We start from the raw sequence: 22,833 nt of genomic DNA, 5'->3' as shown, positions 1-22,833 counted from the left end.
GGAAGAGCCCTTCGATTGGCTATTGGATCGGCTTGAGCCGCCAAGGCCGAGCGTTATTATGCACGATACTTGAGTTGGGTGGTGGGGGTCTAGAATCGGAGGAATATTCTGGTGGCTTCCTTGTTTATGATGCACTCGTCGGTGTATGCGGTGTTGTATCACTTTGATCTTTTTGTCCAAAATGGTCGTTTCCCAGCTGATGTGTCAAGTGCATTATTGCCCCCTTTTTTTTTGGGGTGATATTATGCCTTTTAATCTGATAAATAAATGATTTATTTTCATAAAAAAATGGTAAATAATTTACTGCGTTTAAAAATAAATAAATAAATTTATGACAATTGTATTTTAAAAAATAAATCATATGTAGTTTTATGACATACTTAATAAATTAAACAAGTTATAATTGTTAGATTAATTTAATTTTTTTTATGAACAAAATAAACAGTTCAAATTATTAAAACAAAATTGTAATAGACCCCGTATGCCTAAACAATACCATCCAATCCAAGTTTTGGACTGAGGGGATCCTCCTAATAAAAACACATAATGAAGGATGAACATACACCACCGAGGGTGGTAGTCCAGTGGTGAAGGCATTGCCTTCCAACAGTCATGAGTCAAGTTCGACTCCTGGGGGCGCGAAAAATTTTGGATTTTTCAGGGGCTCTCTTCGGAGACCTCGCGCTGTAGCACATAGAATGGGTTAAATCAGGCAAGCAACCGGCTATTCCGGAGCCTGGGCCTACGGATGTAATGATGACACCTCAGAATATCCTTTTTTATAGTTAAAAATAAAAATAAAAATAAGAGGATGAGCATACACTCCTAATATTATATATTTCTAATCTTATGATTTTACAATGTGTTCCCTTTTTATTTTGGGCTTCAATTGATATAGGCCCTGTTTGACAAGTTGAGTTTTAACTCTTTTTAGGTTAAAATTTACAAAAAGAGAAAATAGGTTAAAATAGTCAATAAAATAAAATGTCATATCAAATTCATAATCATTTTATTTTTTTTCTCACAAACATCATATCCAATTACAAAAAAATCCAACCATATTCCTAAATACAAAAATTTTAATCTACTAAAATAACCTATTAATATAGTCAACTTCCCCAATGATGCCATAATTTATTTAGTGTTCCATTAGTTTATTCTTCCGCAATAGTTCAAAGACTTGACACAAGGTTTGCTTTTATGTGTGTTGTAAGTACTTTGTGTGCATTTGATCGAGAGAGGAAAGGAGTTGACAAACTACATTCCTGGAATTCCATCAACACGCATGGAAGATCTTCCAGCAATCCTCTATGGTGATGGCCTTAAAGTTTTGAATCGAGTCCTGGAAGCCTTTTCATGGGTGCAAAAAGCACAATATTTGTTAGTCACTTCCATCAATGAGCTTGAAGCCCACACCATTGCTGCACTAAAGGAAAAATTTCTTATTCCCGTATACTCCATCGGACCAGCAATACCTTTGTTTAGACTCGAAGAAAGTTTATCTGTAGCTGCTCACCACAATCCGGGATAGAATCAGAATTTCAACTAGGGAGGGGTCAAGATATGAAAAAAAATTCTTTTATATATCAATTGTTACGTACTCTCATATTTCAATTCAAGAATTAGAAATAACTAAGATCTAATAGTAAAATAATACATAAAAATTATTATCTATTTAGTCTTCACATGATCAAAAAAGAAGTCATATCGACTTTAATATATAAATAAAAAAAAATCATAAATTAATTGATTCTTTATATATGCTAACTCAATTACTTATATTAACGTGAAGTGGCTTCATTCCCTTTATTTTATTTTATTTTTTTATTTATTTAAAATTTCAAAAGTTTTTACGGAGTCTCGTGTGAATCTCATTAATATGTCAGCATTATAAGTATGCCTTATCAGGTGATAAATAAATTATGATAAAAAAATATAATTAATGTATTATTATTGTTAAATTATGTTTTTATTAAATAAATTAAGAAAAGATAAGAATTATATATATATATATATATATATATATTTTTTTTTAGGTGTTCCAATTTTTTCATACAGATAAACTTGTTTTATTACGTAACATGGAGTTTCCAATATTCCTACATAAGGTAGTGTTAAAGAAAATATGTGATTTTCCATAAGTAAATCAATCAATGAGAATAAAAATTAATGTTGAAAAATAAAATCAAAAGCAACACAAGAATTTTTATGTGGTTCCCTCAATGTGAGGTACGTCAACGGGTCGAAATCCGATTCTATTATCAACCAAATAAGTTTCCAAACGATTACAAACGAGACACGAATGGTCTTACAAAACCACCCTTAGGTGAATTTCAAATAATCGCAAATAAACAAGAGGAAAGACCTCACCAAATAGATGAACAAAAATTTTCGAAACCAGAATTGAAGAAGATCCAAAATAATATACCCAAATTAATACTGAACACCAAACACCGAAGCAGAGCAACAAGCAAGGTATTGAATTTACCAAGTCAAATACACTACAATAATTCACACCAATTGAAACCCACCAACTTGAATTTATCCTTTTGCTGCTGCTGTTGAACACATAAACCAATATATATCTATATATATATATATATATGTTGTTGATTAATGGACTTTTCTATAAAAAAAAAAACCCTACTTGTAACCAAACTGAATTGGGTCTCTAAAAATTAGATATAATATATTAAAATATATTATATCTAAACCAAATCAAATTAAACTCTTTTAATAAACCAATTGGGTCTCACACTCCAATAAGGAGGTATACCCAACAATTCTCCTCCTACCGACTTAGGTGGAGATATCAACCATATCCGCCAAAGTTCGACACTTTAAATGTTTGTCTCTCGACAAAGTCTTAGTCAACATATCCGAAATATTATCATCTGTGTGAACCTTTTCGAGTTATAACAATTTTAAATCTAACATATCACGAATCCAATGGTATCTCACATCAATGTGTTTCGATCTCGAATGAAAAGTAGAATTTTTGCTCAAGTGAATAGCACTTTGACTGTCACAATAAAGCACATACATTTCTTGTTTCAAACCCAACTCTTGCAAAAATTTCTTCAACCATAACTCTTCTTTGCAAGCTTCTGTAATGGCAATAAATTCAGTTTCGGTAGTTGAGAGAGCAACACATTTTTGTAATTTAGATTGCCATGCCACAGCTCTCCTTGCAAAAGTCATCAAATACCCCGAAGTAGATTTTCTAGAATCAATATCACCGGCCATGTCAGAATCCGTGAACCCATCAGGCATTGGCTTACCAACCCCAAAACACAAACACACTTTTGAAATCCCTCGAAGATATCTTAGAATCCATTTTACTGCTGCCCAATGTTCTTTACCCAGATTAGAGAGAAACCGACTCACCACACCAACAGCGTGAGCAATATCCGGCCTTGTACAAACCATGGCGTACATCAAAGAACCAACTACTGATGCATAAGGAACTTTCAACATCTCTTCTTTGTCTTTCTCACTTGTAGGACATTGATTCGAAATAAGTTTGAAGTGACCCGCAAATGGACAACCAACCGGCTTTGCTTTATTCATGTTGAACCTCTCAAGAACTTTCTTAATATATCTTTCTTGAGACAACCAAATCAGCCCCTTTTTACGATCACGAACAATTTTCATACTAAGTATTTGCTTTGCCGGTCCCAAATCTTTCATAGCAAAAGACTTGCTCAACTCCAATTTCAACCTGTTTATCATGGTAGAATCTTGACCCACAATTAACATATCATCAACATAAAGCAAAAGAATAATAAATTTGCCATCCGAGAAATTTTTCACAAACACACAATGGTCCGAAGTGGTTTTACAAAAATCATTATTTATCATGAAAGAGTCAAATTTTTTGTACCATTGCCGCGGAGCTTGCTTGAGACCATACAAACTTTTTTTTTCAATTTGCAAACAAATTTTTCTTTTCCTTTCTCCACAAAACCTTCTGGTTGCTCCATGTAAATTTCTTCTTCAAGATCACCGTGAAGAAATGCGGTCTTCACATCAAAGTTGCTCAACTTCAAGGTTCATATTTGCAGCCATGCCAAGTACAACCCGAATAGAAGACATCTTCACAACTGGGGAGAAAATCTCGTCAAAGTCAATGCCTTTCTTTTGCCCAAAGCCTTTCACAATAAGACGTGCTTTGTACCTCAGATTCTTCCTATCATTCTTCAATTTGAAGACCCACATATTTTTTAGAATTTTCCTCTCCTTAGGCAACTTCACTAAATCATAGGTGTGATTTTCAAGTAAGGAATTCATCTCCTTTTCCATGGCCTTTTTTCAATCACCTTTCTTTGTATGCTCAATTGCTTCTTGGTAGCTCTCGGGCTCCCCTTGATCAGAAATCAACACAAATTCATTGGGAGGATACTTTCTTGAAGGTTGTCGGTCCCTTGTAGATTTTCTCAACTCAAGTTGTGGTGGCGGTTCTTGAGTTGGATGCTCTTCCTCAATTTCTGGCTCAACTTCATTAGGATTAGCATCATCCTCTAAATCTTCAATAGGTGGCTGCATATCTCCCCCATTTTCATCATCAACTGAAGATGAAGGAGATGGATCCATGTCAATGAGATCACTAGTTTTTGGCTCCGGTTGATCACCTTTGCCAAAGTCTTCAATTATTTGGTCTTCAAGAAACACAACATCACGGCTTCGAATGACTTTCTTGTCGACCGGATCCCACAATCTATACCCGAATTCATCACGGCCATAGCTAAGAAAAGTACATTGTCTTGACTTACTATCAAGCTTGGACCTCTCATCCTTTGAAATGTGAACAAAAGCTCGGCAACCAAACACTCTCAAGTGTTCATAAGACACATCTTTTCCGATCCAAACTCTTTCTGGAACATCACCATTCAAAGGATAGGAATGAGACAAATTGATCACGTTAACCGTTGTCTTCATTGCCTCACCCCAAAAGGATCTTGGCAATTTAGCTTGTGAAAGCAAACACCTTGTCCTTTTCACAATAGTGCAGTTCATTCTCTCGGCAACGCCATTTTGTTGAGGAGTCTTCTTAACTGTCTTTTGGTGCTGAATACCTTGGCTGCGACAATACTCATCAAATGGCCCAATGTATTCACCACCATTGTTTGATCGGATGCACTTCAATTTCTGCCCTGTTTCTCTTTCAACCATGGCCTAAAAATGCTTAAATACTTCTAGAACTTGATCTTTAGTTTTTAGTAGAAAAGCCCAAATTTTCCTTGAATAATCATCAATGAAAGTAACAATATAAAGTGCACCACTATGTGTTCTAACTTTTAAAGGACCACAAACATCCGAATGAATCAACTCCAAAATATTTTCTTTTCTGGAAGCAACATTTTTATGAAAAGAAACTCTATGTTGTTTACCTGCCAAACAATGAACACAAGTTTTGAGATGTGAACCTTTCAAACCGGGTAGAAGCTCTTTCTTGAACAAAACTTGCAGCCCTTTTTCACTCATGTGCCCAAGTCGCTTGTGCCACAATTCGGTAGAAGTATCATCTTGAAGTGCATTGACAACACCTTTACAAATTTTTTCTTGCATCGAATAAAGTGTATGAGTCTTCTTGCACTTAGCCACCACCAAAGAACCCTTTATGAGCTTCCATATTTCATCACCAAATTTGTTGTTGAAGCCTTCATCATCTAGCTTTCCAGTAGAGATCAAATTGAGGCGAATGTCAGGAACATGCCTCACATCTTTAAGCAACAACTTGCAGCTCAAATTTGTTTCCAAGCAAACATCACCCATGTCGATAATCTTGGACAAACCTTCATTACTCATTCGAACAGAACCATAATCTCATTCGGTGTAGGTAGTGAAGAAATCAACTCGAGAAGTCACATGAAAAGAAGCACCAGAATTAATCACCCAATTACTCTCTTGGCTCACAAAATTGATACAATCATCTTCACAAGCGACCATGAGATCATCGATAGTAACTGCCGTTGTGTCTTCTTGTTTCTTATCCACACTTTTGTCACGCATTTTCTCCTTGTTCTTGAGCTTTCGGCATTCTCGCTTCATGTGCCCTTTCTCATGGCAATAATAGCACTCAATGTCTTTCTTTGAAAAAGAACCATCTTTTGATTTGTCACAGTATGAGGAGTCTTACTCCTCCCTCTTGTTTTACTTCGACCTCTCATGACAAATGCTTCCGAATGAGAGGAACCCGTTGATTTTCTTCTAGTTTCTTCATTCAACAAGCTACTAGTGACTTGGCCCATTGTGACAACTCCATCGGGCGCCGAATTACTAACTGTCACAACCAAAGTCTTCCAACTTTCGGGCAAAGAACTAAGTAGCATCAAAGCCTGCAACTCATCATCAAAAATAATTTTCATAGAAGCAAGTTGGTTAACAATACTCTTTATTTCATTCAAATGTTCCGATATAGGGCTTCCTTATTTATATTTTAAATTAACCAACTTACAAAATAGAAAGACTTTATTTGTGGCTGATTTTCTATCATAAAGACTCTCTAATTTTTTCTATAAATCATGTACCGAAGTTTCAGTAGCAACATGATGAAATACACTGTCATCAATCCATTGACGGATAACACCAACGTCTTTTCGATTAAGCCTATTCCATTCATACCCTCGGGTTTGCCACTATCACCTTCAATGGGTTCATACAAATCTTTACAAAATAATAGGTCATCCATTTTAGTTTTCCAAGTTACCCAATTGTTTCCATTGAAGCTAGACATATGACCCACATTCCCCTCCATTGATTTACACAAATAAATGTACCCAAATAAATCGTAAGCTCTGATACCAGTTGTTAGGGAAAATATGTGATTCCCCACAAGTAAATCAATCAATGGGAATAAAAACTAATACTGAAAAATTAAATTACATGGTTCCCTCAATGTGAGGTACGTCCACGCGATCGAAATCCGATTCCACTATCAACCAAATAAGTTTCCAAACGATTACAAACGAGATACAAATGGTCTCACAAAACCACCCTTAGGTAAATTCCAAATAATCACAAATAAACAAGACGAAAGACCTCACCAAATAGATGAACAAAAATCTTCAGAACCAGAGTTGAAGAAGATCCAAAATAATATACCCAAATCAATACCGAACACCAAACACCGAAGCAGAGCAGCAACCAAGGTATTGAATTTGACCAAGTCAAATACACTACAATAATTCACACCAATTGAAACCCACCAACTTAAATTTATCCTTTTGCTGCTGCTGTTGAACACATAAACCAATATATATATATATATATATATGTTGTTGATTAATGGGCTTTTCTATAAAAAAAAACCCTACTTGTAACCAAACTGAATTGGGTCTCTAAAAATTAGATATAATATATTAAAATATATTATACCTAAACCAAATCAAATTAAACTCTTTTAATAAACCAATTGGGTCCCACACTCCAATAAGAAGGCATACCCAACAGGTAGGAGCAACAAAGACCATTTGTAATAACAAGAAAGTTTTGGACAACGCAACATAGCATATGATCCTAATAGTGTTGTTTCTTTGAATAGGATTGTCTACACGCATATAGGTCTGTCCCTGACCACAACATCAACCATGCACAATGGCTAGATTCTTGACCAAAAACTTCAGTCTTGTACATCTCACAGGGTTGCTTTCTCTTTGTTTCAAGAGTCTAAACAGATGAAATTATTTTTAGGGTGCATGATAAGGGTGTTAGGTTCTTTTTGTTGGGATTCTACACACTCAGAAATCAATCAACACACAATCACATACACAAATAAGAAACAAATATTTATATAGTCCGGCCCAATGCCTACATCCACGGAAGAAAGAGAGAAATCTTTAGTATGAACAAAACAAGTACTAAACAAAGGAGTCTCTCACTCTCTCAAGCCAACTCAAAGCTCACATACACTTCACACAACTCTCTCTCTCTCTCTCTTTCACTCTCTTGATCTCTACAAAATCAACTCACAACTCTCTCTATCTATACACAAAAAGGAGAGCCAAAATTTAACACTTGCCTACAGACAAGCCACCAATAGAATTTATGGCAATCCACCAACACATCCACCATACAATAGAATAACTCGGTTGAAAATCTCCACAAGATCTCTAGCCCAAAACTGCAGCCTTCATTCTTGACTTCCATAGCCAACTTTACATGGTGTGAATACTGAATAGTTTTCTCCCTCCATACCTATGGGGAGTAGGATCCTTACTGGAAGTCCATCCCAGCAATGTCCCTACATACTTCGTGTAAATCAAGTAGCGGGTAAAAATATCAGATCATACCTTAAGTGATAGAACCTGAAGCGAAGAATCTTGTGGGTAAATCACGTGCTTCAAAAATGCGAACAACGAACTCCCAACAGTGGAGTGATTCCACACTATGAGTATCACCCGCACAAGTCACAGTGCAAAAAACTTGATCGTTGTTTTAATGGGAGAGAGTCAATATGGGAAAAATCATTCGTTATTTGATTCATTCCATATTCCATATCTCATATATCGTATCAAATATATAGGCTAAGTATATCATCTATCCATATCAGTTGATATGATAGATATAGATATCATGAGTGGGTTATCCAAATAGGTTTTGAATTCATATTCAAACTTACATGGATAAGGTTCAAGAGGGTCATGGGTCATGCCACATGGGTGCCCAATTTCTAACATCTCCCACTCGCACATGAGTTGGCATGATATTGCCACATCTCTATCTCAATCTCCAAAAAAAAAAAATGAACAATCTCATACTAGCCAATGCACCGTGCGATCGCTGAGAACACCTGTATGTGGGAGCTATATACTAGAAACTCCAAAAAGAGTCAGCATAGAGACATCAACCCCAAAAAAAAAAATAATGTCTCATATACCCCAGACCAATCTAATTACATTGGTCCAAAAAATATCTCTAATCCCTCAAAAAAGCATGTTTGACCCTTTCAATTCTTGCAATATATTCACACTCAATCCGCCTCTCATACAGAGCGGTGTGAGTTGCTAGTAGTGAATATACAATAGTGGTGTAATACTAGATGATCTTCCCTTTGCCCTCATGCCATTTAGTTTAGGATTGACCGCTTTCCCAGTGATGTCCCTTAAAGCCGAATCATACATGACCGCAGACAACATACCAAAGTAGCAAATCATCAACCCCTTACCTTATAACATAGTCAAAGGTCATAAAAAGGTACATAAATGAAAGTCATATCAATAATGACACGTAAGACTCACACGGTGAGGAAACATGGATCCATTCTCTCACCTCATTACTCGGTCACTAATCACATATAGTATGAATACATGTTAGGGTGGAGTAACTCTTCTAAAAGAGTGACGTCATACTCGATACACCGTACAAATCTTAGTCTAGTCGCTTTCTAGTGCCTAACTCGAATTCTCTAGTTGCTCGCCTTTCAGGCGCCAAATGAGATCTCACATCTGGCTAATCATAACAGGCACAACATAGAAAATGGGTACTAATATCCATGTTTTGTCCTTAATACGACCTCATCTTGGTTGTAACCAAGGCGACATACATAGTGGATAATTTAAGCCTCTCTTGGCTCCAAATAAAAAATAAACCATTAGTCTCATCCTTGCTCGCTCTCAAGCGCCAAGGACGATTGCTCGTGTGAGTGAGCCAATCTTGCCTGCTGACATCATCATTTGCTAATCATTATGACACAAACCATAAAAGTGTCAACATCTGTCACGACCCAAACCCGCCCCTATGGGTTTAGCATCGCAACCGGCCAGTAATCCGTGATTACCAAAGGCCTGCTTAACGGTAATGACAGTAATACAGAGTAAAGGGGCTGGCGGAAGCCAAAACAGTAAATAAAAGATGTCTAATGAGCTGTAACAGTCTGAATGCAAAAAGACTTTTTATAAACATGCCACATTGATAACCAAAACATATGTACATGCGACATATACACAAACATCCATGTCAGGGACCAAATCCCTAACTATAACTGTATAGTCAAGTCTTAAACACTTATTACAAAACAGAGACAGAAGGATGGAACTGAGACACCCCAGAGTAACCCTAGCTTGAACAGACATGGAACCTTAAAGTGAGGCACAAAGGTTGGCTTGACAAAACGGGAGCTTAACGTGACGCTCCTAGCATCGGTCCAGTGCCTGGATACCTACATATAAATATAAACAGTGAGCTAAAGCCCAGTGAATAACATATGCGTAAAGGGGTTAAGAATGAATGTCCTTTCAGTAATTAAAACAGTCAATTGTATCAATAAAACAGTTACTCAATCAGTGGCTCATATTTCATGCCATAACAGTTATTCAGAAATCATAATAGTCATATGTGGTACATCCAATAGCAAAACAGTACAGTAGGTCTTGACAGACCGGACAGTCAGTTGATGGCCATCATAATAGTAAACAGTAGTGGTCCCAACATTGGAACTGACAGAGATCTCTGTAACAGTAGCAGAAACAGTAACAGTAGGTTGCTATGGATGCCACGAGTACAGTTTACAAATAGGACAAACATTCATTCATTGAACAATAGCATTTCAGTAAGCAGTACAGTTGATCATTCAGAAAATAATCATAATCGAACATATCTTTACAATATTGTTATTCACAGAGTACTAGGCTACAGGCAGCTACTGAGCGTCCTCGGATGTTGATCAAGGCCGAAATGTACATCATTGAGGCCGTTAATTAGAATCTCTTAATTTCACTTGCTGGTCAAACTGTATACTTTATGTGTGTTGAATGCCAATTAGGTTGTACATCGTCGAAGCATAAAATGGGCAAAAAGATAGAATTTGGACAGAGTTGACTTTTCTCGCACGTGCGTTGACTTTTCTGCACGTGCGTTGACTTTTTTTGGAAAAGTCAAATCGACGTTTTAAACCTGTTGGACGAGATTGGAAGCATAAAAAGGCAAGGAAAAGGCTTTTCTAGGGTTCGGAAGTTTTTTTGACCTAAAGAGAGAGGCTAGGGTTTGGAAAGGAAGAGAAACTAAAAGTTTCAAGGATGTCTTCCATGGTGGTTTCTTCTCCACCTATCTCCTTCCACTCCTCCATGAGTGGCTAGTCTAATTTTCTAGGGTTATGATGAAACCCTAGCCATGTAATTATTTTATTTTCTTTTTGATTTTTAATTATGTAAAGGTTTGAACAATTGTATTGTGATTTAGAAGTCTACATATATATTTTTCATTATCTCTTCGAATATTTGACTTTCTGTGATTGTTGAATGTTATCCATACATGAGTTTTCTATTCCTTCACATTCAAGATATGAGACGAACCATGCTACGAGGAACGAGTCGTATCACCACCTTAGTTTAGAGTGAACGATTCGTATTACTTGAGATGGTTCGTGCTCGTACATTGAATGTGATGATCTTCTTGTTAAATGCTTTGAGCTTGTAGTTGCGAAGCATTAATCCGTTCAAATCATAGCATAATTGATTTCAATTGGAAACCCTAATTATGTGGTTAGTGGTGAATTCTCTACCTTAGGATTTTTTCCCAATTTCATTTATTATTGATAATTTAATTCCTTAGTTTAATTTATTCGTTATTAAATTAGGTTATAAACAATCAATCTTTTATTCAAAATCAATTTAGGAATTTGACAATTAAATTAGTTTAATTTCATAATAGTCCATGTGGATCGATATCTGAACTTGCCATTATTCTGATTGAATTTGGTATCGTTTAGTATTTAATTTTGGTGTGTTCAACGACCTATCAAATTTTGGCGCCGTTGCCGGGGAGTTCTGGCGAAATTAGTTAATTTAAAGTTACATTCTTATTTTAATTTTTAGTTTAGGATTTTATGCTTTTGGTGTTGCTAAGTGTGTAGAGTGTTTGAAGTTGGAGCTATCATTGAAGTGCAAGCGGAGCGCAGCCAAGCTTTAAAAAAAAAAAAACCGCAATACTAAAGTGAGTAAACAGAAGCAAACACTCACAAGCAAAGAACCAAAGTACTAAAACGAAAGTCAAAGCTCAAATAGAGGTTGGAGACAACGTCTACCCGTCAAGCATCCGCAAGACGAGTAAAGTGTTTTTGTTGAATCACTGTGAGTATTTCTCTTTTAGCATTCTGCTTTCGTAACTTAGTGCACAGAGTTGAACTTTTTGTGTATGTGTGGGTAGTGTATGCACGGGCGTCGTTCTTGTCGCCCTGAATTGTGGAGTTTGGACCTTGAACTAGAAAGGACTCTTAGGAGACTTAGGGCTTCTGCCCATGTTCCTAGGCTTGAGTATTCATATTCATACATTGAGCTATTAGAGATGGCAGATCCTAATGTCCCGAATGTGCCCAACCGGACACTTAAGGATTATTTTACACCCATTGCATATACATCACCATCATGCATCCAATTACCCAACACCACTGCTGCTCATTATGAGATTAAGTCCAGCACCATACAAATGCTCCCATCATTCCATGGACTAACTCATGATGACCCTTATAAGCATTTGAATGAATTTCTAGAAATTTGCTCGACAGTGAGGATCCAGAATTTCACAAATGAGGCCTTAATGTTGCGATTGTTTCCATTCTCGTTAAAGGATAAAGCCAAACACTGGCTAAATTCTTTACCTGCTAATTCAATCACAACTTGGGACCAATTACAGCAATGGTTTTTGGAGAAGTACTTTTCCATAGGTAAAACCAACCAATTTAGGCGAGCCATCACAAACTTTGCTCAAATGGATGGCGAGCAATTTCTTGAGACGTGGGAAAGACTTCGAGACCTTTTCCAACAGTGTCCCCACCACCAAGTGCCTAATTGGCAACTTGTTCAAACATTCTATTATGGCTTAACTGAGCCGCACCGCCAAATGGTGGATTCGTCCTGTGGTGGGACATTCATGTCTAAAAATGATGCCGAGGCATGGCAATTGTTTGAGAACTTAAGTGATAATTCCCTTCACCATGCCTCCGCAGCCCGGCAAGTCCGGCAACCAGTAGTTGGAGCCCCAAAAAGAGGGGGCATTTATGAGGTCGGACAAAACCTAGAGTTAGCCCAACAAGTAGAGGCACTGTCCCGCAAGATGGACCAATTATTAGCTACGGGACATGCCCCTACCCAGCAAGATCAGCCTCAATTTCACGAGACATGTGTTATTTGTGCGAGCCTTGCTCATGACTTGAGTGAGTGCCTTTCGGCATCACAATTTCCTGAGTTAGTCCAAGAGCATGTGAATGCGGCTCAAGGATTCTCTAACTCGGGTAATGATCCATACACCAACACATACAATCCGGGATGGAGAAATCACCCTAATTTCTCATGGAGACCCCCTTCACAAGGCACTTCTTACAATTCTCCACCACCAAGGCAGAATTTCAATAATTTTGCCAACCAATCATCCTACCGACCACCGCAACCTTATCGACCCCCACAACCGTACCGGCAACCACAACCCCCGCCTGTTCCTCAAGGCAACTCTGCCTTTGAGACTCAGGTGTTAGAAGTTCTCTCAGAACTTAAGGGGTTAGCACCAATAGTTCACTCCCACACTCACTCTATTGCCAAGATAGAGACCCAATTGGGTCAAATGGCTATCAACATGAATCGGAGAGAAGAGGGAAAATTACCAAGTCAAACTGTGGCCAACCCTAAAGGATAATACGGGGCAGAGAGTTCGGGTGGGAATGGGAAGCAACATGAGCAAGTGCAGGCGGTGGTTGCTTTAAGAAGTGGTAGGACGTTAGAGCCTCAGTTAGTTGCGTTTGATGCAACTAGAGTTAGGAAGGGTGACCACGGTGGTTCACCTAGTGAGAGCAAAGGTGAGGGGGAAACACTTAAGAGGGATGACTTAGTCCCTAATACTTCACTTGAGCCCAAGGCACCATACGTACCTAAAGCACCTTTTCCCCAGTGCCTTGATACACCGTCCCCTTTTAAAAAGAAGGCGGCATCTATGGAGGCAATGATGGAGGTCTTTAAACAGGTAAAAATCAACCTCCCCCTGTTGGAGGCGATTAAGCAAGTACCATCATATGCCAAATTTTTGAAGGACCTTTGTACGCAAAAGCGTAAATCTAGGACACATGTGTCCCAAAAGGTCCTACTCACGGAGCAAGTAAGCTCCATCTTGTTGAATGACACACCTCCTAAGCTTAAGGACCTGGGTGCCCCAACCATTCCATGCATTATTGGGGACCATTTCATTGATAGGGCCTAATTAGATTTAGGGGCTAGTGTAAATTTGTTGTCGTACTCTGTGTACGAGGAATTTGGGCTTGGCGAGTTAAAGCCCACTACTGTCACTCTTCAATTGGCTGACCGGTCCCTCAAAGTGTCACGTGGCATGATTGAGGATGTGCTAGTGAAGGTCGATATGTTTTACTTTCCTGTTGACTTTTTAGTTTTAGATATGGAACCGGTAGCCAGTTCTAGGAAAAAAATCCCAGTGATCTTGGGTCGACCTTTCTTGACTATAGCCAATGCATGCATTAATTGTCGTACCGGGGTGATGGAAGTTTCATTTGGTAACATGCAAGTGAAACTTAATGTTTTCCAAGCATCCCAACAATCTCATGAGAGAGAGGAGTGCTTATTAGTGGATGTTGTGGATGAGATTGTGGAGGAGGCTTTGCCCTCCATTCTCGTAGAGGACCCTTTAGAGGCTTGTTTAGCTCATTTTGGGTTTGAAAATTTTGATATTGATGGGTCGGCTGAGGAGGTGAATGTCTTGCTTAATTCTTCTTCTACACCGGATTTTCCTCCATGGAAAGCCCGGTTTGAGTCACTTCCTCCTCTGTCGAGAGAGCCTGCCATACCATCTTTGGTCACACCACCTATACTTGAGTTGAAGCCACTCCCGGCCACACTTAAGTATGCATTTTTAGGGCCCCAGGAGACTTTACCAGTTATTATTGCATTTGACTTGACTGCGGAGCAGGAGAGTCAGTTAATGAGTGTTTTCATGGCACATCGGAGTGCTATAGGGTGGTCAGTGGCTGATTTGAAAGGGATAGATCCCTCCGTGTGCATGCATTATATACATCTAGAGGAGGACACCAAACCTTCTCGCGAAATGCAACGGAGACTGAATCCTAACATGAAAGAGGTGGTGAAAAATGAGGTATTGAAATTGTTGGATGTGGGTATTATATATCCCATCTCGGATAGCAAGTAGGTGAGTCCCACGCAAGTGGTGCCCAAGAAATCGGGCATCACTGTTGTTGAGAATGAGGGAGGAGAGTTAGTCCCCACCCGAACCACTATTGGGTGGCGAGTGTGCATTGATTATAGGAGACTAAATTCCTCGACTAGGAAGGACCATTTTCCCTTACCTTTCATTGACCAAATCGTAGAGCGGTTAGCAGGGCAGGGTTTCTATTGTTTTCTTGATGGCTATTCGGGGTATAATCAAGTCCCGGTGTACCCCGCTAACTAGGAAAAGACTACATTCACATGCCCTTTTGGCACTTTTGCTTACAGGCGCATGCCCTTCGGGCTATGTAATGCACCGGCGACCTTTCAACGGTGTATGATGGCCATTTTCTCCGATATGGTGGAGAAATTCTTAGGGGTCTTTATGGATGACTTTTCGGTGTTTGGACCGTTTTTTGAGGAATGCCTTAGGAACTTGACTAGAGTGTTAAAACGATGTATTGAGGCAAACCTAATCTTGAGTTAGGAAAAGAGCCATTTTATGGTTTGTGAGGGTATAGTGTTGGGACACATTGTGTCCCCTCGAGGTATAGAGGTTGACAAGGCTAAGGTTGACCTCATTGCAGGCCTTCCTCCACCCAATTTCCTGCGTCAAATTAGGTCTTTCTTAGGGCATGCAGGTTTTTACCGCAGGTTCATCAAAGACTTTAGTAAGATATCACGTCCTTTGTGTAGTTTACTAGTTAAGGACGCGCTTTTTGTCTTTGATGAGGTATGCTTAAAGGCATTCGAAACACTAAGAATGGCCTTGACCACCGCCTCAATCATGAAATCACCAGATTGGTCGCTTCCCTTCGAAATCATATGTGATGCCTCCGATTATGCTGTCGGGGCTGTGTTAGGCCAAAGGGTCAATAAGGCACCATTTGCTATATACTATGCTAGTCGCACTCTCTCGGATGCACAATTGAATTACACTACCACCGAAAAAGAGTTGCTAGCTGTAGTCTTTGCCTTAAACAAATTCCGATCTTATCTCCTAGGTTTCAAGGTCATAGTCTTCACTGATCATGCCGCTTTGCGGTATTTATTATCTAAGAAAGAGACCAAACCTAGGTTGATTAAATGGATTTTGTTGTTTCAGGAATTTGACTTAGAGATCCGTGATAAGAAAAGAACCGAGAATGTGGTGGCAGATCATCTCTCCCGAATCCTTGTTGAGTATAATAGTGACCCTCTTATTTTGCATGATTCGTTTCCGGGCGAACAACTCTTTGAGCTGTCACAAGCGAGCCCCCCGTGGTTTGCACATATTGTGAATTACTTGGCCATTGGGCAAATTCCACAGAATTGGTCTAAGCAAGACAAAGATCGATTCTTTTCGCAGGTCAGGTATTGCTTTTGGGAGGATCCGGAGTTGTTTAAATATTGCTCCGACTAAGTGATCCGACGGTGTGTGTCGGAGAGTGAGGTGCATAGCATTTTTACATTTTGTCATTTTTCTGCATGTGGCAGTCATTTTAGTGGGCATAAAACGGCCGCCAAGATTTTACAAAGCGGGTTTTATTGGCCCATAATTTTTAAAGATGCCCATCAATTTTGTAGAACTTGTTTGCGCTGTCAGCAAATGGGTTCGATGTCTCGGCGTGACATGATGCCAATGTCCCCTATTCTTGTGGTAGAAATATTTGATGTGTGGGGGATTGATTTTATGGGCCCTTTCCCGTCGTCATTCGGGTTTGAGTACATTCTTTTGGTAGTAGATTACGTGTCTAAGTGGGTGGAGGCAATAGCTACCCGAACAAATGATCATAGAGTGGTAATCAAGTTTTTGCATGAAAACATCTTTAGTCGTTTTGGGTTTCCTAGAGGCATGATAAGTGATCAGGGTACACATTTTTATAACCAGTTCTTTGAGTCGGTAGTTAAGAAATACTCTATCACTCTTAAAGTTGGCACTCCATATCACACTCAAACTAGTGGCCAAGTGGAAGTCTCAAATAAGGAGGTAAAGCACATAATTGAGAAAACGGTGAGACCAGATAAGAAAGATTGGTCACAACGGTTAATTGATACATTATGGGCTTACTGCACTGCTTATAAGACACCCATTGGGATGTCACCATATAGAGCGGTGTTCGGCAAAGCTTGCCATCTCCCTGTTGAACTTGAGCACCGAGCATTGTGGGCCATAAAGAAGTTTAACTTCGATATGGCCGCAACTGGGCTCAACCGAAAATTACAACTCAATGAGTTAGAGGAAATCTGGAATGATGCATATGAGAGTTTGAGAGTTTTTAAAGCCCGGACTAAAGAATTCCATGACAAGCACATTAATAGAAAATCCTTTGAACCCGACCAAAAAGTGTGGCTTTTTAATTCAAAATTGAGACTCTTTCCAGGTAAGCAAAGATCAAGATGGGATGGCCCCTTTGAGGTTGTTGATGCATTTAGTCATGGTGCCGTTGAGGTGCGAGATCCAAAAACTGGCCACATTTTCAAAGTGAATGGCCAAATATTGAAACCATATATAGAGGGGATTGGGAATGGGGATATGATTGAATCCATTGCTTTGATGGACCCATTTTACTATGATTGATGGATTGATTTCTTGTTCTTTTTTCTTTTCCTTCTATGCTATTATGTTTTTCTTTATTCTCGTTATGCTTTGCTTGCGTCTAGGAGACTTTAAATCCTCTAAAGGTGTAATTCCTTTGGTGTTTGCCGTGCCCGAACGGCATCTGAAGGCCTGGTATAGCCACCTAACCGTATTTGTAGTGAGTTCCTAGGAGACCAACTGAGACGGTGGAAACTAGAGTTCGAATGGCAAAGCCTAGAACACAAAGGTTTGGGATTTCTGAGACTAGAGTCTGGTTTAAATACCCAAGGGTGTGGAGATTGCTTCAAAACTACCTCGGCTTGAACTCTGTATGGAAGCCCCATAGGTTGAGGTAGCTTTATGCGCCTCGATTCTGGATACCGAATCAACCTAGTCTGTTACCCTGTTGGAGAATAGGGAAAGTTACAAACACAGTTAGGGAGAGAAGTAGTACCCGTGGTTTTCGTGTGAAGATTATACCTTTAGTGAGCATTCCGTATGTTCTTTTGTGCTATATTTATTTCGGATGTCAATTGAAGGTAGAAATGTTTATTTTCTGTGTTTAAAAGCATGCTTTCATGTTTATTTTCTGAGTTAAAAATTAAAAATAAAAAGAGGGGGTTATACTTGTTCATTTAACATAAAAAATAATAATAATAATAATAAAAAAATATGTGTCATACTTGTTCAATTAAAAAAAAAAAAAAAATTCCCGCACGTGCGACACTATTCACGCACGTGCGGCAATTGTGGGAATAAAAAGATGGAGCACACTGCTTAATAAGCAGGTGCGGGGCTAGTGCGTTGACCAAAAGCCGCACGTGTGGGACGACGAAAAAAAAAAAAAAAAAAACACGTGCGGGGGATGGAATCGCTGCACGTGCGGCCTTGACTCCCGTACGTGCGGGACAGAGAAATTTCAAAAAAAAAAAAAAAAAAATTTGCGAGGAGGAGAATCGCCGCACGTGCGGCCTAGGCACCGCACGTGTGGGAAATTGTGAATTTGTGAGTTTGCACATTGCTTAATAAGCAGGTGCGTGGGTGGTGCGGAAGAATTAAAAAAAAAAAATTTGTTTTGTTTTCTTCTTATTATTATTATTGTTTATTATTTATTTTTATTTTCATTTATTTATTTTTTCTATTTTCGTACAAAAAAAAAAAAACACAAACCTTATCTAACACAACTCACTCTCTCCCAATCACTCTCACTCTCAGATTTTTCTCTCTCTTTATATCTCTTTCTCTCTCTCTTAACCCCACAAACCCACTTTCTTCTTCTTCTTCTTCTTCTTCTTTCCTTTTCTTCTTCTTTCTTCTTCCTCACCACCAGCATCTCACCGCTGGCACCACTTCCCTCTTCGTCCGACGAAACTCCAGCGACCACCATTTTTTCCGGCGAACCTCCATTCTTTTTCTCTCTTTCTCCACTTTATCAAGGTAATTTTTTTTTTCTTTTGCGTAGATTTGTGAATGTAGGAATCAATTTGTGGAGTTTTTGATTTTTTTATTTATTTATTTAGATCTAGCCATGACTGATTTATTTCTTTTTAGTATTTTTAGTGGTCATTATGATTTTTTTAATTTTATTTGTGTTCCTTTAGTTGTAGAATGCATGTTTATTAGTTTGTTAAAAAAAAAAAAAAAAAGGAAGAAGAACCAGACCCAAACTCGTCGTAGGAGGACGATGAGCACCGCACGTGCGACCCTTTATGGCGCACGTGCGGCAAAAAAAAAAAAAAAAAAAACCTCATAAATAATTGTACTAACACTAATCCTAATTTAGTTTTTTTTTATTTGTTATATTTGTTTAGTTTAAATTGTTTCGTAGTGATTCTGGTTAGTTTAATTAGTTAGTGAAATTTGGTTTTATTCTTATTTTTCTTATACTTGTGTAGTTAGTGATTTTATTTTTATCTTATTCTATGATGTCATTGTTCATATAATTACTAAGTAGTTTAGTTTTTATTTTATTTTATTTTTCTGAAGTTTTATTTAATTTTCTTCTCTTCAATTAAAAATAAATAAATAAATAAATAAATAATGTTTAATTTTGGTTGTTTTATTCTATACTTTAGTCTATTTTGTAGTTTAGTTATTTTATAGTTTAGTTTAGTTTAGTTTATTTTATAGTTTAGTTAATTTAATTTAATGTCATTTTACTTCATTTATTTAATTAATTTCGTTTATATATATATATATATATAAATAAAAATAAAAACAAACAAACAAACAAATAGTGGGAATTGCATGTGGTACATTAGTGGGCAAATTTGTGCTTTCATATTTTATTTGATTCTCATGCTAGTTTCACGGGTATCTGTATTTATTGTTGGTGTGTGCAGGATATGAGTCGCCGTGTCTCTGCTCGGGCCTCCAAAAGGGCCAGGGGTGCCTCCTCTTCGGCGCCACCACCACCACCGTCACCACCATCCTCGCCACCCCCACCGGGTGACTTGCTACGGCCGGAGTGGGCTTTACGCCCTCTTCACAAGCTCACGCAGTTCAACTTGCAATTTTTCGAGCGTGACGAGGACACTACTTGGGCCGTTTAGCAGCTCCGACTTCGGCAACAGTTGGGCATTTGCGCTGTGACAGCGCCCACTTATCCTCGTCTGGTACGACTATTCTACCAGAACCTGCATGAGACACCCACCGCGGTTGGACTGCTCTCTAACATTGATGGTCATGTTGTCCACATCACTTCATCCATGATTGCCATAGTGTTAGAGTTTTTCGCCAAACCAGAATATTAGTCATTCCTGGAAGTTGAGGATCGACAACCCATACACCGCCTCATCCAGCGATACTTCCCGGGAGCCCACGGTGACAACAGTTTCACATGCTTGCGGCGGAGCAAGCTACCTAGCCGCTTGCTTTTCCTTGATTTCGTGGTCCATAAGAATGTCCTTCCACTTGGGCATCGAGTTGAGCACCATTTGGAGTTTGTACGGGTTTTACACGGGTATCAGCTTGGCTATCAGGTCTCGCTTGAGCATTTCATTTTGATGCATTTGCAGAAATTTCTACGTGAGGCAGTTTGTCCTGATCCTATGCAGAACCTGACTTGGCCACTACCATTCGCCAATTTGTTGACACTTGTGTTTGAGCTAAACCACCTCCCCATTGCTGAGGATGAGGAGATTGATAGAGGGTATCCGACTTTCGGCCAGCGGGAATGGTAGCATAACATATCTCGCATCTCGTAGCCGGTTGGTGCCCCAGTTGATGAGGCCTAGGACCCTGTACATGACCACCCAGCGCATTCTCTTCCCCCCGTGCCTCCCCAAGGGGACCCACTCTACATGACTCGCGAGGAGTACTTACAGCTTCAGCACTCTGTGGATCAAGTCCACCGTACTCTTCGTGATCACCACCAGAGTCTCATGGAGTTGTGCACGGATTTTCAGGCGCATCGCGACTATTCTCAGGCGTGCTTTGATCAGCTACACACCGACAACCTCGCCTTTCGCCAACAAGGTCAGGATGACGCCTTCGAGACGCGCGCTTTGATGCAAGCCTTATTTGCCCAGCATTTCCCGCCACCACCACCACTGGCTTCTCCGTAGTACCCGCCTGTATATTGCTTTGTCTCTTTTATTTTTATTTTTCTTTTTAGTTCTTTCTTTTCTTCAAAAAAAAAAAAAAACAACAACAACAACAAAGTGTGAAGTGTGTATATGTTACTCTCTGCCTACCTGGATGTGCACCTACAATTCTGGTAATATTCTCTCATTTCTCTTTCCTTTTCCATTGAGGACAATGTCATCTTCAAGTTAGGGGATGAGGGTTATATTTTCTTTTTTGCATTTCTATTTGGCTCATAATTCATGCTTATACATGTTTCACTTGATTGCATTACTTCACTTGATGTGACTTTTTGCTAGTAGAGTGATGATATTTGCATATGTTAATTAGAGAGCATAGTAGACTTGTATGAAAAGGGTTTATTGGGTAGATACTTGCATGCCATGTTTGCACGAGGAGAGTTGTCTATGTTTGTGGTATTAGTACACTTGTCATGAGTATGCCTTAATTCACATGAACACACTATCATAGCGGTGATCTTTTTATTATAATCCCTGGTGTACATTATTGATAATAGCTAGAGTTGCAGAAAAGAATAAATGAGGAGCCAAGATTCTTAAAAAAAAAAAAAAAAAAACACTTGACTTGTTTGGGTTCGTAGCCTTTTTAACTCGAGTTATTAAGCCCGTAGGGGTGTCTCTACACCTAATGCCCTAAAATCGTCTGGTTTGAGAGTCATTGGCCCAAAACTTGCTACATGGGTTAATTAGAAAGCTTAAGGGACTTGGACATTGCACAGTTAAGGAAAAATAAGAAGAATGACTTGTTCGGATTCGTAGCCTTTTCAACTCGAGTTATTAAGCCCGTAGGGGTGTCTTTACACCTAGTTCCCTAAAACCGTCTGGTTTGGGAGACATTGGCCTAATGCTTATTACATGGGTTGATTAGAAAGCTTAATGGATCAGGACATTGCACAATCATAAAAAAATAAAAATAAATAAATAAATAAATAAAAAACTTTTGAGAATCTTGGCTGCAACAGGTTAGTTTTTCTGTATATATTGGGTGTTATTATGAGCTACACTGGGCTATTATAGTGGATAGTTAACTAATATGGAGATTGCACTTTACACCGAGGGTACTCATGACTTGTCTACTAGCATGCACAAGTATAGGGAACTTTACTTTTGTATTAACTGAATTGTGGTTTCGACTTAATAGGTTCCTTCATGCTTGTCCACTGTGCCTTTAATGACTTATGATGTCTCAATATCATACTGTAGTGGCACATAAGTTGATTGTTCGGTGGAGTAGTGTGGTCATTTGTTGTTGAGTATATATGAATATGTTAATGTTTGTGGGTATCATTTCTAGAAACCCTCATGAGACTTTACTCGTCCACTTGGGGTAACCTTGTGGTTTAAAGGCTTGTTGCATATGCTAAATGCAACCGTTTTCCCATGAAAGAGGAAATAGATAGATTTTGCTAATTTTATTTTATTTTACTTGCTTGAAGACTAGCAAGTAGTAAGTTGGGGGATGTGATTAAGGCCGAAATGTACATCATTGAGGCCGTTAATTAGAATCTCT

At 38.7% G+C, this 22,833-nt stretch overlaps 1 pseudogene; it reads left to right on the top strand.

The window, feature by feature from the left end:
* The first annotated feature begins 1,285 nt into the window (after window positions 1-1,285).
* LOC145807861 (uncharacterized) lies at window positions 1,286-20,900 on the top strand (annotated as a pseudogene).
* Window positions 20,901-22,833: the final 1,933 nt, after the last annotated feature.

The sequence above is a fragment of the Camellia sinensis genome, chromosome 14, assembly GCF_055761805.1.
Source record: "Camellia sinensis isolate YWXY chromosome 14, ASM5576180v1, whole genome shotgun sequence".
Classification (NCBI taxonomy): domain Eukaryota; kingdom Viridiplantae; phylum Streptophyta; class Magnoliopsida; order Ericales; family Theaceae; genus Camellia; species Camellia sinensis.
Note: the sequence above shows the minus strand (reverse complement) of the source record. Positions and strands in the feature narration are given on the sequence as shown.